Raw genomic sequence first — 12,067 nt, 5'->3', positions numbered from 1 at the left:
GAGAATGGATATAAACGATGTTCCATGTTTGGCAGTTGTTGCAAGATATTGTGCTTCCGATGAAATCTAAGAGGAACTTTGTTGCCTAAAACCCCTGCATGGCACAACAAAGGGGGAAGATATAGTGGAAAGTTTTGTAAACCATTTTGAAGAACGAGGAGTTGACATCAGAAAAATATTTTGTGTGACAACAGATGTTGCTCCTGCCATGGTCGGAAAACAGAAGGGATTTGTAAAGTTACTTGAAGAGCAAATTGGCCGCCCAGCAGTCAAATTTCATTGTATCATCCATCATGAAAACCTGTGTGCTAAAATTTCTAATTCATAGCTTAATAATGTGATGAGTACAGTGGTGCGAATTGTGAATCTCCTTGTTGCTCGATCTGCTTTGACTCACAGGCAGTTTCAAGCATTGCCAGAAGAGATGGGCAGTGCTTATAATGACATTCCATTTCACAGCAACATTCGGTGGCTAAGTCGTGGCAAGATTTTGGTGTGCTTTGTAAACTGTTTTAATGCAATCAAGGCCTTTTTGTTGGAAAAAGCACAAAACTACCCAAATATCTGTGTAAGCTCATGTTTCTAACTGACATCACCACTCACCTAAATGAACTCGACCTCTGTCTCCAGGGTGCAGGGCAAATGGTTCTGGATTTTTATGAAGCCTGGAAGGCATTTGTTGTAAAACTAGCATTTTTTTCCTCTGGAAATTCAAAGTTCGACTTCCCGCTACTTCCAACATATAAAAGAGCTGTCGACACATTGCACTGTCAGTGTCGATGAGATTGGAATGTACATGCAAGAACTGGAATCAGAATTTTCTGACAGATTTCAAGATTTCCAGCGATTTGGCCCAATGCTTTCTTTTCTAATTAAACCTGAAAAGTTCAACAAAAGCGACTTGGATTTCTCTGTATTTCAGTGGATGGGTGTTGAAGATTTCGAAATGTAGCTAATTCAGTTAAAAAGCTGAGAATTGTGGACATCAAAGTTTGGAGATCTGAGGAGTGCACTTGAAGCTACTGAGAGAGATCATGGGGTCTCTATTCTGACCTGCTGGACATCCCTGCCAGTGAAATTTAACTGTTTGAAGAAAATGGCGTTTCCAATGCTTTCAGCATTTGGATCCACATACCTGTATGAACAGGTATTTTCACATATGAAGTCTGTCCTCTGTCCCTCTCAGAGCCGGTTAACAACTGATCACTCAGAAGCCTATGTACAGCTTAAAGTATCCAAATATGTGCCAGACATTGGAAAACTCATCAAGGAAAAGCAAGGGCAAGGATCACACTAAACTGATAAGATCTGCATTTTAATTTAATTTTAAATGAAGCTTCTTAAACATTTTACAAACCTTATTTGCTTTACATACAACAATAGTTTAGTTATATAACATAGACTTATAGAGAGAGACCTTCTAAAAACATTAACATGTATTACTGGTACGCGAAACCTTAAATTACAGTGAATAAATGAAGACTTGGCACACCACTTCTGAAAGGTTGCCAACTCCTGATCTAGATCCAACTACAAGTGATGTCTTATGACTCAGGCAGGCAGACCCACAGAGAAACCAGCATGCATGAAATACTACCTGGATCCCTAGTTATTGTTATAAGTTCTTATTTAACCAGAGGGGGAAGTTGTAATGATCAGTGCAGACAGCACCACCACCAATAGATGGTGCCGTATCTTTATCTTAATGTTTAGTTGGGTCTTGCATGTTATAATGTTGTTGTGTCTGATCTGGAGGGTTTAGCAGGAAGTTAAGTCTTCCCTGTGTGTGCTGAAGTTACTACTTGTGGTTTTACAATAAAATTCTATAATTTTAAAAGTGACCATTACACTCTCCATAGCTGAATCACTTCACTGGGCAAATCCTATTCCAGAACAAAACATGACTTATGACCATACGGGGTAAAGGAATTTTAAAGCAAGGTGGGATTCTTTGTGTGGTCAATTGCATATTAAATACCCAGCGTGCTCTGTGGTGTCCAAGGTAATTGTGTAGCAATTTAAATCAAACTGTTAAGACTTAATAGTGAGGTACATAAACTATGGGTTTTTTATTGATCATGTCTGCAATGTATGAGTATTCACACAAAATAACAAAATAATGTTATATTTAGCAATATCCTTGGGGAACAGCATCACAACATTAGGTTAAAAAAATAAACTCTAATTAGATGTTGAGAGCTTCTTGCAGCCAAACAACATGTAAACAAACATACAAATGCTTTATACATACATATGTGAACACTATATTATTTTGTCTTTTGTGGTTTGTCTTGTTTGCACACCTAATTATGGTATTAGTCATCTTAATATTTTCCTTACTCTTCCTAATGGACATTGGATTGCAATTATGTAACCCGCATAGCTCCTGCAGGAGAAGTATGGTTTATGTTTACTCAGTGTACTGTTTAATAAAGTTAAAAAGATACCAATATAAAATTAATGAAAGTATTTTTTTGTGGAAGGAACATTACATTTTCACTTGTAATGGGGATTTAGCACTTATTTCACCATTATTACAATATTGTAAATACTAATGTGCAGCAGCTCTTTCTCAGATTTGCAGGAGACTCCAGATTACTACCATTACTAAAGATAGTTATACGTAGAAAGTAAATATCTATTTGATAATGTACCCATTCTATCTCCTTACAGTTTGTGTTTCAATCAGTGCAATGAAACCTCTCCTAGCATTCTGAAGGGAAAGGATTCAATAAGACTTTAGATCTTTTCTGTTCAAAGAGAATCTTTCTGAATTCTATGATTCCAACTAACTGCAAACCATCAACTTTCTAAACAGAGCCAGGCTGCATTGTCTACATACCTGGCATCCAGTGGCAGATTAGCCACTGGGCTGACAGGGCCTGTGCCCAGAGGCCCTGGCCAACTGGGTGGGTCCTGTAAAAAATCTGCTGCTGGGTGGTGGAAGCCAGGAGCCCCAGCGCCCTGACCCCAGTAGCAGCACTGGGTCGGGGAAGCCCACACACCCTGACCCATCCCTGGAAGAAGCGCTGGGCAGGTGGGGCGGGAGAAGCCCCCGACCGTGTCCCTGGCAAAAGTCGTGGGGCAGCATGGGAAGCCCCCAAACCCGACCCTGCACTCGAGCAGAAGTGCCGGGTGGGTGGGGTGGGAGACGCCCCAGCACCCCGACCCTGGTCCCCCGCAGAAGCGCAGGGGTGGTGGGGAAAGCCTGCTGTGGCCCCAAGACTGGAGGAGCCCTCACTACCTGCCACGCCTCAGTGCTGAGGGGGCTCTCGCTCGCTCGCTCTCACTCCCCACTGTGGCCTGGGGCCATGGCAGGGGGACAGAGCTTCTTTGGTCTTGGGGCTGCAGTGTGGGGATGGACAGAAAGGAGCAAACGGGTTGCAGGGCTGCGCGGGGGAGGGGTGGTAAAATGGGGGGAGGACCCCAGGTGGAACAGGGGCAAGCACCGGGGAAGGGGAAGAAAGGAGTAGGGCCATGGGGCCACAGGCAGAAGGGGTGGAACGGGGAGGGACCTCAGGTGGAAGGGGTGGGGAGGGCCCCCCCACTTACTCTGGTCCAGGGCCCCAGAAAACCTTAATTTACCTCTGCCAGCATCATAAGAGTAATACATATCTACCCCAGTGCTTCCAATCACACAAAAAGTCAAAACTACAGAGTGCTGCAGTGAATTCCAAGGCTGGCTTTGCTATGGTGATGGCTCCTTCTAAAGGAGCAATCTATTCTCACAGCAATAACAAAAAAGCCAGAAGAATCGTAGTAGGAAAATAATACTTTCAATTCTTCAGAAATACATCAGGCAAACACGTTTTGCATTTCTTCCATAGTTCCTATTATCATCTGGTGGATCTAAGAAATGTTTTATGACAGTGCAACATTGTCTGCACTATCCAAAGTTTAGTTTCTTGCACAATTCAGGAAAGGCCATGACTGTTTCGTTAACTGAGGATCCTTTTTATTGTTTTTTCCCTTAGGGATGTCTACAGAGTGCAGCTGGGAGCATGTTTCTCAGTGTGAGTAGACGGACATGTGCTAGCTCTGTTCAACCTAGCATGCTAAACATAGCAGTGCAGTTAGGTGCAGCATGGTCTGCAGTCCAGGCTAGCCACCTGAGTACAATCCTGCCCAAAGTCCCTGGGTACATACTGGCTGGCCAGCCTGAGATACTGCCCATGCTACCCCCAACCACACTGCTATTTTTGCTCTAGCAGAGGTAATGCACGTCTGTCTACCCATGCTGGGAAGCAGCCCTGAGTTGGAGGGATTCCTCTCCTCCCGCTTGGCATGAAAATGTAATTCAGTCTCCATTCTGCTTGGCCTCTGCACCCCCTGACTCTTCCATCTCAATCACTCTATACATCCCAGCCTGTGTCCAATTTTTGCCACTTCTTTCTACATAACATCCTTTTCTCTCTGTCCATATATCTACTGCTCCCATCCAGGCAGCCTTCTTCTCCCACCTTGATTACTATAACCGCCACCTCCCTGGCCACCTCAATTTATTCAAAAATTGTATATATATAAAAATGTATTCACTCAGATCATCTTCCTTGTCCATTGCTCTGATCACACTTTGAATCCTTCCACTAACTCCCTTCTCCACCACATCAAGTTCAAACCTTTTGTCCTTGTATTAAAAGTAGGCTTGGCAGAATTCAATTTTTTAAAATCATTTCAACATATGATATTCATGTTTATTTTTAAGCATTTTTTCAATATTTTAGATTTAAAATGTTCACAACTGAGGGAAATTATGGGGCGAGGTCAGTCAATTATTTAATGACAGGTTTCAGAGTAGCAGCCGTGTTAGTCTGTATCCGCAAAAAGAACAGGAGTACTTGTGGCACCTTAGAGACTAACAAATTTATTAGAGCATAAGCTTTCGTGGACTACAGCCCACTTCTTCGGATGCATATTATTTAATGGCAGTAGATGTTGAGATTCAAAAAGTTAAAAGCTTTATAACCATTAACACACAATTTGTCAACTTTACATGTCAATATATACAAAGTAAAGAGCCTTAACACAAACTCTAATAAGTTCTCAAGCAGCACTTTTCTTACTTTGCCTATCTGTGAACTTCAATTATTATTGATGGAAATATTTTTAGTCGTTGTGTATGTGTATGGTGAAATTGATGTTTACCGACATTTACTGATAAAAATCTAATCCTTCCAAGCATACTTAAAAGGCCTTGCATAACATAAATAGAATATACCCCTTTAAATGTCCTTTTTTGCTAGATCCTTTAGCTTCCTGTCAGAGAGCAATGACTGCTTTAGCAGTCTTTGTTCTCCCCTCATCCTGCACTTCAGCCAATTTTTGTGTTCTGCACAAGTTGCTTTAAGACAATATCTGTTTTCTCTTAGGAATGCACAACCTCCATCTCTTCCAATGACGGCAAAATCTACAAGACAGGCAAATCAATCATACTGCTCTAGCTTCTCCCACACATACCCTCCAAAAATAAAAAGTTTTCTTTCATTAAGTACAATAATTGGTTTTGTCACAGACACCGCTATCTGTGCTTCTGTCTTCATTCCCTCACCCCCCATTCCAGGGCTTAGCTCATTAAGATATCCTCAGACACTAAGATATTGTACCTAAAAGCCCCATTTCATGGCCAGGTAATATTGCTTTGTAACTACAACTGCTGTTGGGCAGTATTTGATTAAAATACTTGTAGACACAAGCCTTCACCACAAATTCAAATTGAACCAGTTTTGGGGATTAAAAAAGTTTATTTAACCTCTCCCTCCACACTAAGCACAATTTTTTTTTCATTTTTAGACTCTTCTGCCATTACTGGAAGCAGGAAGTACAAGAAACCTCACAGGGAAGTCTGTTCTCAAGTTGTTTCCAGCTCTGTTCTCTACTTCCACCACAAACTGCAGAAACTAGAATAATTCCTCTAAACACCTGAATTTTGATTGCAACTGAACCAAAACTATGTACCTTTGAAGTTCACCCATCACTAAATTCAGTTCATTCTCTCGTTCCAGCTATTAGGATGGATAACATTTATTTTGGTATCACCCTCTTTCAGGTGTATATCTGACTTCCTTATTTTATTTACTGTGTTAAGGTCAGTTGATGCAGCTGGAGAAGAATTCTAAAGAGGTGTTAGAAGATTTAAATGAATATAGAAAAAAATATTCCTACAAGCAACTTTGCAGAGGTTTTACTTATTTCAGCACCATTTCGAAGTATCCATCCAAGCAATAGCACACGATTTCTCACCCATTCCATACTTACATTGTCCTAATAGCTTTTCATACAGTTATTATGTGACTTCTTCCAACCTTGCACACTGTATGTGATGACTTGCAGGTGTATTTGATGGATTAGAGTGATTTTTTTAACTTTTGCTTTTATACATATAATTCACGTTGGTACTGTATTTACACCCTGGTCACCTTAGAGTTACTAATCACATCAATTTATTACAATTTTATGGCCCAGTCCAACACCTATTGGGACCCAATCGTGTAAAAATATAAAAATTATTTTACCGAAATGACTACTTCAATTAAATTATAAATAAAATAAAATAAATAAAATTACCCACTCATGTAAGTGTTTACATGATAGGGCCCTTAGGAGATGTCACAATACAACAACAGTAATACTCTGTAATTTATGATAAAATATAAAGGTTTCTCCAAACAAAAGAAGGATCTGAAATTTACAGAAAAAAAAAACAAAAAATACAATATCCTGAAAATAAAGATTGATAAGAATAATTTCTACACCTCTCCTCCCCTGCCTTGAGATTGTGGGTATTTTTCTTGATTTAACCTAGGGGGTTGGTTAGTTTGTTTTTCGTCCCCTAAAATTCTTCCTCATTAAAGGGTCCTCAGTGCATTTCAGTAGGTTGCGACTCTTATCCCTGTCATAGCAGAGAAGGCCTTACTTGGGACACATACTCCAGATGATCTGATAATATTCTGAAGGTCTCAACTTTGTTTTAAATCCTTCAAACCTCTGTCCTTCTTCAGTGTGCTACAATTCTTCCTTGTTGTACAAGACCAATGTCAATGTCATTCTGAAACGGGCATGAAAGAGGTGCTTGAGTATCTACCAAACCTATTTCCTTAAAGCTAGCCTAAGAAACAAGAGTTACCGTCCGATTCTAATTGGAATTTTTCCTCTGATTTTAATCCAGTGGGTTTTGGATTACTCCCTTAATTCATCAATGGGTAAGAGCGGGGGAGGAAGGGAGAAGGCCTTTGTCATGCCTGACAGGTACAATCAAATATCTGCTCAAGAAAAGAGACAGTGAAGTTAAACTAAATGTGTAGCCAACCCGATTCAACAGATATATTGTCTTGCTTCAGATTTTCTTCGTTGAGAAATTAACATTTTTATATCTGAATGGAAGAGAATGCCTCAGGCACTAGAGAAATTAACTATTGTTCATTTTTATTAAGTTATAAAAAGAAAATTAAAGGTTCTTTGCAGCTAATTCAAGATACTACAGACATGCTGTAAAGCAAAAGGTCCCTTGAGCTATTCCTTTGTCGAAGAGCTCATTGGCTCGATGTACTACTTTTCTTCACAGTGTGGCACATGTGTGACAAAAGTGGAAATGTTGGTAATATTTTTATGATTCCTGTGCTCACGTTAGTTTCCCTCTGTGCTTTGTGTTGCTATACACTGAGCATGAAGGGAAGGGACGAGATGTTTGATTCACAAAGCAGCTCAATTGGAAACCAAAGTCATTAACAAACTGAATAGAGCATATACATGTGACCAGAGGGTTTGGAAGAGAAAATGGAATTCCCAATGGCCAGCACGTTCACACCTACTGACCAACAGCCAAGTGGAGATTTCCCTCCACCTGTCTGCAGGGAAGCAGAGTACAGGCCCCGAGCCAGGGAAATAAAGAGAAAGATGTTAGGTGGCTCTGGTAAGAGCCAAGCTCACAGAGACACAGGGCTCTCAACTAGGTGTTAAGGGTTTATCTACACTTACAGCGCTGCAGTGGAGCAGCTGCACCATAGCACTTAGTGAAGACACTACCTAGGCCGACAGGAGATTTTCTCCCATCAGCATAGGTACTCCACCTCCCCAAGAGGCGGTAGCTATGTCGGCGGGAGAAGCCCTCCTATCGACATAACACTGTCTACACTGGGGGTTAGGGCTTTATAACGACGTTGCTCAGGAGTGTGGAAAATCTTGAGTGATGTAGTTATACTGACATACGTCGGTAGCATAGACCAAGCTTAAGACAAAGGACCAGAGTCAGTGGAAGGAAGCAGAGATGGTTCCTACAGCAGCATGCCTCAAGGGAGCCCTGGCTTTATCCAGAATAGCCAATCTCTTAATCATTGCTTCTCTATGATAACCTAACAGCTTTCCAGTGCTGTATTCCTGGCGATGAATAAACTGTTACCTTTTTTAAAAGGCTGCCTCCTATCACTGCAGATTCTTTCTCAGAACATCGTGCCCTGAAGCCTCCCACAGGAGTCTGGCTTGGATGGACTTGGTGCAGGGAGCCAGCACAGTTGCCACCAGTCCAGGTGTTCCCAGGATTGTCCCTTTTTTGAGGTAGCTGTCCTGGGAAATCTATAAGAGTGCTCGGTACACACTGCCAGTCGTCCAGTTTTGTGGATTCAGGATCATCCCAGATATCCTGTTTTTTGTACCTAAGAGGTGGAAACCCTAGTAGCCACAGAGAGACTGTTGGCACTCGAAAACCCAGTTTTGGAGTCATGAAGACCACAGCCCTGGCCCTGTGGAACTGTGTGGATCCTTAGAGTCTGACACACTAAAGTGTTCCTCCCAAGGGACTGGTTACAGGCTGGGGCATAGACAAGACCCTGTGAATCCATGACAGCATGGACCTCAGATCCCTATTAATACTTCTTATCTAAACAATAACGTTGTCTCTCCCTCCCAACAGAGCCACTGGAAGTATAAAATCACTGCAGAAAGTAAGTGATAATTATCTACCAGTTTAGTTATATTTTTTATGGTGACTCAAAATCTACTCCCCAAACACCCCTCTCCCACCTGCCACACATACGTTTCTGCTATAACATCAGACAATTGTAATGTCCCTTGGAGATCCTGCAAAAGTTGCAAGCAATGGGAGAGAGTTTGCAAACTTTATAGGTACAATGAGAATAAACCCTGGTCTACACTACACGGTTAGGTCGAATTTAGCCGCGTTAGATCGATTTTATAATGAATGCGTCTACACAACTAACCCAGTTCTGTCGACCTAAAGGGCTCTTAAAATCGACTTCTGCACTCGCCCCAGCGAGAGGAGTAGTGCTAAAATCAACCTTGCTGGGTTGAATTTGGGGTAGTGCAGATGCAATTCGACGTTATTGGCCTCCGGGAACTTTCCCAGAGTGCTCCAATGTGACCGCTCTGGACGGCACTTTCAACTCCGATGCACTAGCCAGGTACACAGGAAAAGCCCTGGGAAATTTTGAATTTAATTTCCTGTTTGGTCAGTGTGGCGAGCTCAACAGCACAGGTGACCATGCAGTCCCCCCAGAATTGCAAACAAGCTCCAGCATGGACTGAATGGGAGACACTGGATCTGATTGCTGTATGGGGAGAAGAATCTGTGCAGGCAGAACTCTGATCAAAAAGAAGAAATGCTAATAAATATGCCAAAATTGCACAGGGCATGATGGACAGAGGCTACAACAGGGACACACAGCAGTGCCGCGTGAAAGTTAAGGAGCTCAGGCAAGCTTACCAAAAGACAAAGGAGGCAAACGGTCGCTCTGGGTCAGAGCCCCATACATGCCGCTTCTATGATCAGCTGCATGGCATTCTAGGGGGGAACCCTACCACTACCCCACCACTGTCTGTGGACACCTGCAAAGGGAGAGTCTCATGCAACAGGGAGGAGGATTTTGTGGATGAGGAAGAGGAGGAGGAGGAGAATGCGCAGCAGGCAAGCAGTGAATCCATTCTCCCTGGCAGCCAGGACCTTTTCATCACCCTGGAGCCAATACCATCCCACGGTGACCAGTACAGCTACTGGAAAAGTCTGTTAATGTGTCTGGGGATGGAGCAGGAATCCTCAAGGGACATCTTCATGAAGCTCTCCTAGAGGTACTCTGAAAGCTTTTGCAGAAGGTTTCTGGGGAGAGCTGCCTTATTTCATCCTCCACGGTAGGACACTTTACCACGCCACACCAGTAGCAAGTAGTCTGGAATCATTGCAAAACAAAGCATGGCAGCGAATGGTCCTGGATTTTGGTCGCATTCAAGTAACATTTGGTCTATATCTTTCTGTGTTAGCCTCAGGAGAGTGATATTCATGGTCACCTGGTTGAAATAGGGGAATTTTTGTAAGGGAACAGTAAAAGGACCCCAGTCATGCTGGGATGTTTGTGCTTGGCTGAGAATAGCCATACGGTGGGGGGAGGAGTGAAGGGATCATCCCAGAGAATAGCCACATGGTGGGGTAGGGGGAGGTGTGTGCTACCCATCCATCCGAAAACCGCAGCCCCTATTTTTAAATGGCAAATCCAACCGGCATTGCTTGCTATGGGAAAGGAGGCTGCTGCAGTTTGAAACCATTCCCACATGTTATGAAGGTGTTACAAGCCAACCCCACGTACCCTTTGGCTTACCATGGGCTGCCTGGAAACTGAATTCTGTTGCCCAGCCGTGTGTGATGTGTCACCATACCGGCAGGCACTCAATATAAAAGGCAAAATGTGACCTTGTACCTAAAGCACATGTGTTGTCTGCTGTGAATTGCTTCATTCACTGTGAAAGAGTCTCCCTTTTGTTCTCAGAAATATATTATTTTAAATTTTACTCTTCCTTTTTATCCCCCCGCAGGTGCAAATGTTTCTATGCTCCCCCTATCATCTCGTCCCTGAGGTTATCGCAGATTAGAAGGCAAAAAAAACGCACTTGCGATGACATGTTTTCCGAGCTCATGCAGTCCTCCCGCACTGATAGGGCACAGCTGAATGCATGGAGGCATTCAGTGGCAAAGTCCAGGAAAGCATTAAGTGAGCACGATCAGAAGAGTCAGGATACGATGCTGAGGCTAATGGGGGAGTAAATGGACATGTTCAAGTGTCTGGTGGAGCTGCAGGAAAGTCAACAACAGCACAGACCGCCGCTGCATCCACTGTATAACCACCTTCCCTCCTCTCCAAGTTCCATATCCTCCTCACCCAGATGCCCAAGAACGCGGGAGGGAGGCTCCGGGCACCCAGCCACTCCACTCCAGAGGATGGCCCAAGCAACAGAAGGCAGTCATTCAAACAGTTTTGATTTGTAATGTGGATACAATAAGCAATGTGGACTTGTCTTTCCCTCCTCCCCCACCCCATCTGGGCTACCTTGTCAATTATCTCACTTTTTTTTAATTAATGAAGAAAGAATGCATGGTTTCAAAACAATAGTGACTTTATTTCCTTTGCCAGCTGTGATCGAAGGGGGTAGGGTGGCTGGCTTACAAGGAATTAAAATCAACAAAGGGGGCGGGTTTGCCTCAAGGAGAAACACACACATCTCTCACACGGTAGCCTGGCCAGTCATGAGACTGGTTTTCAAAGCTGCTCTGATGCGGAACACACCTAGCTGTGCTCTTCTAATTGCCCTGGTGTCTGGATGCTCAAAATCGGCCGCCAGGCGATTTGCCTCAACCTCCCACCCCACCATAAATGTCTCCCGCTTTCTCTCACAGATATTACGGAGCACACAGCAAGCAGCAATAACAATGGGAATATTGGTTGCACTGAGGTCTAACTGTAGCAGGGTGGTCACCTGCTCCGGTCCTAGAAGGGTCAAAGCCAGCCCTGGGATAGGGCTGAGGCTGCAAAGCAAAGCCTGGGCTGATTGGGGAAGGCAGTAACAGCTGGGGCCACACCCCAATCAGGCCCAGCTGGCCCCTATAAGAGGCTGCAAGCTAGGAGCCCAGACACTCTCTCTGGATGCTGAGAGAGTAGGGCCTGGCCGCTGGGAGCTGAGCAGGATACTTGAGTGGAGCAGGGCTGGGGAAAGCCCAGAGGAGCTGGGGAGCTCCGGCCTGGAAAACCCCCAGGCTGCAGGCTTTGTTAAAGGCTGAGAAGGTACTGGG

The 12,067-nt window shown here is 43.5% G+C and overlaps 1 protein-coding gene and 1 long non-coding RNA gene across 3 annotated transcripts in view; one reads left to right on the top strand and one right to left on the bottom strand.

Moving 5' to 3' along the window:
• Positions 1-11,375, top strand: part of LOC101946424 (uncharacterized) — a 55,606-nt gene extending 44,231 nt beyond the window's left edge. Inside the window, exons 3-4 of the long non-coding RNA XR_010599592.1 lie at positions 5,791-10,137; positions 10,816-11,375. This is a non-coding gene — a long non-coding RNA (uncharacterized LOC101946424). The remainder of the gene's footprint in view (positions 1-5,790; positions 10,138-10,815) is intronic.
• SLC35F1 (solute carrier family 35 member F1) overlaps positions 1-12,067 on the bottom strand; it is a 369,666-nt gene that overhangs the window by 206,749 nt on the left and 150,850 nt on the right. The gene's annotated exons all lie outside the window — the stretch shown is intronic.

This window comes from Chrysemys picta, chromosome 3 (assembly GCF_011386835.1).
Source record: "Chrysemys picta bellii isolate R12L10 chromosome 3, ASM1138683v2, whole genome shotgun sequence".
Lineage (NCBI taxonomy): Eukaryota > Metazoa > Chordata > Testudines > Emydidae > Chrysemys > Chrysemys picta.
Note: the sequence above shows the minus strand (reverse complement) of the source record. Positions and strands in the feature narration are given on the sequence as shown.